Source organism: Tamandua tetradactyla, chromosome 4 (assembly GCF_023851605.1).
Source record: "Tamandua tetradactyla isolate mTamTet1 chromosome 4, mTamTet1.pri, whole genome shotgun sequence".
Taxonomy (NCBI): Eukaryota; Metazoa; Chordata; class Mammalia; order Pilosa; family Myrmecophagidae; genus Tamandua; species Tamandua tetradactyla.
In genome coordinates this window covers 9,169,590-9,174,241 of record NC_135330.1, presented here as the reverse complement: position 1 = coordinate 9,174,241, position 4,652 = coordinate 9,169,590, and positions in this window count along the sequence as shown.

Sequence of the window (4,652 nt, the reverse complement as noted above, 5' to 3'; positions counted from 1 at the left end):
CCCCACCCCCAACCCCATCCCGCCTCCCTGGTCCTCAGTCGCCATGGCGACCACATCTCTAAGTGGGAGGGACTAGAATCTCCCCATATTTTTCCTCCTCCTACCAGTGTCCCCCTGCGCCCCACCTTCTGCGGTTCCTGCATCCACATGTGTGGAGGAGACAGGGCTCCAGATGTGGGGGAGGAGGGGGAGGGGACACACCAGCGCCCCCACCGTGGTCCCTGCTCAGCTCCCTTTCCCTCTCTCAGGCGCCACCAGGCAGATGTCCCCCGCTGGGCTCAGGGGTCAGCTGGGGCCAAGGCCTCTTTCGGGCCGGTTTCTCTGGCTTCCCTCCTCCTCCGTGTATGTGTGTTGGGGGGTGGTCACAGCTTGGCCCCGTGCAAACTGAGCTTACCAGTGAGGATGCAAGGAAATACACACATCTACACAAATGAGCCAAGGGACAGGGTCTCTATCAAAAAGCCCAAGAAACCTTCTTCTATTCGTAGTATCCTGACTTCCTTGGGACCCACATCCAGGTCAAGGTCCTGCCTTTTCCCCGTATTACCAAGAAGTGGCTCCTCCAGAAGGCGTCTTTAGCTAACACCCCAGGATTTCTATTGAGGGGGGCAGGTCTGTGCTGCAAGAGGAGGGATGGAAGGCAAACTCCAAAAAGGACTTTCCAAAGGGCTAGTTAGGGATGAGAGAGAGAGAGAGAGAGAGAGAGAGAGAGAGAGAGAGAGGAGACTGAGCTGGACTCTTCATTCGTCCTCACCTGGAGAGGGGCAGAAGCTGGCAGGGGTTTGGGAGCTGGGCCTGTGTCTGAAATCTCCCAAGCCCGATCCTATGCAACCTAATTTCTCAGTGCTCCTTCCTGTCTGCCCTGGACCGCAGCTGCTTCACTGGTAAAATGAGGAGCGAGGTAAAAATCCGTTCTGGCTGGCCTCTGTCAGCCTGCAGGAGGGCTGTGACAAAGCCATCACTGGACTGAGGATCAAGAGTCCCAAGCGCCAGGCTGACTTGCCTGTAACTTGCTGTGTGATCCTGGGTAGGGCACTTGCACTCTCTGGTTCACAGAGGAAAGATAATGGCTTTCCACCATCCTGGGAAAGCTGGGCTCCTCCCCAGACTTACTACTATTTTTAGAAAGAATGAAGTAAGTGAGTGTGATGATGCTGGCCCGAGGAGAGGGTTTCCCAGGTCAAGTTTGGTTCCCTTTTAGGACTGGATGTGGGTGGGGGGTGGGCAATTTCCGTCTGGGGCGGGACGAGGCGGGCATGGCTTGTGCTGAAAGCAGAAGTGAATCCTGAGCACAGCTGTCCCCTCCCCCACTGCTTCCTGCCGCTCCATCTTCAATGCCCCTCAGCACCTGGGACTTGGGGACCCAGGGCACCCTATTTGTTCAGGCTCTCCTCTTCCTGGACTGGGGGTGGTGGGGAGGGGCATAATAGCAGGGGAAGAAATGATTTGGGATCAAGATGGCAGGGACTAAAGGAAGCTGAGCTAGGACTGTGACAGGAAGGAAGAAGGCTGGCCTGCGGGAAGACTTCACACCCCAGGGATGTCTTTAGGCCCCTGCTCCATCTCCCTCCCATTCAGGGGAACTGGGCCCAGTCTCTGTGGCAGAATTGGAAGGGGCTGCGATTCTGAAAGAGTCAAGGGAATAAAGGAGGGGGGCCTGCTGGTCTCTGACCGCGCTTCAGGGGAGCTTCTCCTGAGCTTCCAGGAAGAAGCCACGCGGTCGTGTTGAGAAAGCAGGGACCGTGTCCTGGGCAGTGGCCATGTCTGCAGCGAGGAGCTTGCTGGGTGAGCTGGATACCCAGGTCCCCTGGGATGCAGAAGGAGGAAGGAGAGCCCTTCCACAGCCTAACCCCTATTCCCCTGCTGCAGCACACAGAATTCTAGTTCCTTTGGTGTGCCTAGCCTCAGTTTCCCCACCTGTGGGAAGCCGGAGTGTCAGGGCCATGTGTCTGTGATGGTGGGGGAGGCACAGAGTGGCTGGAGGAGTTTAGTAAATGACTAAATGTCCTGGGGAAATGAGACAGGAGGGGAGGGGTGAGGAGATCGAGGCATCCAGCCCCTGGTACCCACCCTTCAAGACCCCTGGAGCTGTCCTTCCTTCAGTCTGAGGCCGGGACACCCCCCAGCCAGGGCCCCCCATGCTACCCATTGAAGCTGGCGCGCAGGCACTCCAGAGCTGCAGCCCCAGGCATCTGGCATCCCCTCCCCCCATCCCATCCCCTTCCGCACCGCGTTCGAGCCTTACCCCCAGCCCAGCAGTGGAGACCCTAACCCAGGCATCCAAGACTTCCAGCAGCGTCTGTAACAGGGAGGGGGTGGAGCAGGGGCGGGCATGGCAGAGGGAGTAGGTGGGGACCCTGCCAGCCCCCTCCAGTGTCCCAGTTCCCAGGCGGCCCTTAAAGGGACCAAGACGGATTAGCCAGGGGAGGCTTAAGGGGGTTGGAATGGAGGGACTCAGAGTGAGGGAAGAAGTTTGGCACTGCCAGGGTCAGGCGAGCCAGGCCCGACATCTCACCCACTCCTCTGGAGGCCTCCTGTCCCTCTGCCCAGCCTTCCCCTCACCCCATGGGACCCCCGCGCTGGCCACCCAGAGCCTGACCACCACGCCTTGGACCCCGGCCTCTGTTCCCTCTGTGTCCCTGCCCACTTCCTCCCCCTTCCCCATGTTCGTGCCACCTCAGTCTCCGGCGAGGGCTGCCAGCTGGCAGGGGCTGGTACTAGGCACGGAAATCGGCCTGAGCGGGGTAAGGGCCTGAGACTCGGCCCCTAAGGAGGGGGGAGGCCTCCGATGCCATGTCCAGGCTGCTGGCTTTGGGGTGCTTTGGGGTGCCGGGGGCACCTGCCCCTCCCAGTTGCCTCTCCAGGCAGGTTAAGGGGCGCTGAGCTTCCAGGAAGGCTGAGGGACCTCGGGTCCTGGCCGTGCCCTCGTCCCCCCACTGTCTGTTGGACCATCAAGGCTCTGAAGTGGGAAAGGAAAGTGCCGTAGCTGGTCACTTCTGGTGTTGGGGCAGCCCAGGGAGACACAGACAAGGGGAGGGACAAAGAAAAGGAAATTGAAAGACAGTGCACAGAGGGAGAGGAAGCAGGAAACTTCAGCCCTCACATCACTCCTCGTCTGGCTCCCCAGTGCCCGCACAATGAATTCAGATTCCCAGGCCCCAGCCCGCTTCGGTTCCAACCAGTCAACCCGGACCCTTCCTTTCCCCAGGTTCTTTTCGTGCCATTCCCTCTATCCGGCGTGATATTCCTTCTCATTTCATCCTGATAAATTTCTTCCTTTCTGTCTATGACCGGCCCAAAGAACGCCCTGTTTTCCTTAAGGCCCTCCGGGGACCTGTACCACTAACATTCTGAGTCCCCACGGTATTTGCTGGGTCAGGAGTCCTGGGCTCCCTCACCCAAAGCTGGGTGACTCCTGGTAAACCTCCCCCCTCCACCCCCCTACGGGAGTGTTTCCTCGCTTGAAATGGGAAGCGTAAGAGACTGCCCACTAGCGGTGAGAGTGCAAATTGGTCACCTCTCTTCGGAAGCAATTTGGTACAGGTCTCAGGGTCTCCGAAAGGGCTCATCCGGAGTGTGCACTTCTGAGAATCTGTGCATTGGCACGTGCTTACAAAGTGCTCGTGATGAGGCCAGACCCCTGACGGGCTGCTGGGGATTCAGCATGAGCAAAACGGGCAGAAATCCCTGCCCTCGGGTATAGGTATTTTGTACAGAAGACAGAAAATAAGCAAATACACCAGGAAAATATGTCACTGTGTTAAGGGCTTCGGAGAAAAGTAAATCAGGGCGGGAGGACTGGAAGCGCGAGGGAGCAGAGTGGGGAGGGTGCTGCTATTTTAATAAAATGTGGCTTTAATGCTGGGTGCTTCGGGAAAGCTTTGGAGGGTTTTGAGTAGAGGAGTGACCAAACTATTACAGGATCACTCTGTGGCTGGGCGGAGAATAAACTCATCGGGACAAGGCGGCAGAGGAGGTGAGAAATTCCCATCACGATCCAGGTAAGAGAGGAAGGTGGTGGCAGTGGAGGTGGTGAGACTGGACAGGATTCTGAATATATTTTAGGGATGGAGTTGATAGGATTTGCTCATGGTTGAACGCTAACGGGGTGGAAGAGGACCGCAGGAGATGAAGAGGACTGCGGGGTTTTGGGGCCAAGGAAAGGAAGCCGGTGGTGTCACCAGCTGGTCTGGGGAAGGCGGTGGGGGGCGCAGATGAGGGGCTGGGTGGAAATCAGGAGTTTCATTTTGGGCGTGCTGACTAGGAGGGGCCCATTAGACCTTTGAGTGAGTGCTCAGGTCTGGAGTTGAGGACAGAGGAACGGACTGAAGGTATGATCTTGAGAGCCAACCATGGATGGACGATGTTTTAAGTCCTAAACCTGGAGGAGTGCACTTAGGGCGTGAGTGTAGACAAGAGAACTGAGCTCCAGGCACTCCGCCGGCTGGGGAGGAGGGAGTGCCACCTGTGACAAGCAAGGTCAAGGAATGAGGACCGAGAAGTGGCCGCTGGGTCGGCAATGTGCAGGATACTGGTCACCTTGATGAAAACAGGCTGCTTGTGATAAAGTGGCTGAGGGTGAGGGAGGGAAGGAGGTGTTGGAGTTCAAAGAGTGGGGAGGTGTGAAAGAACCACCCAGAGGACAGAACAGC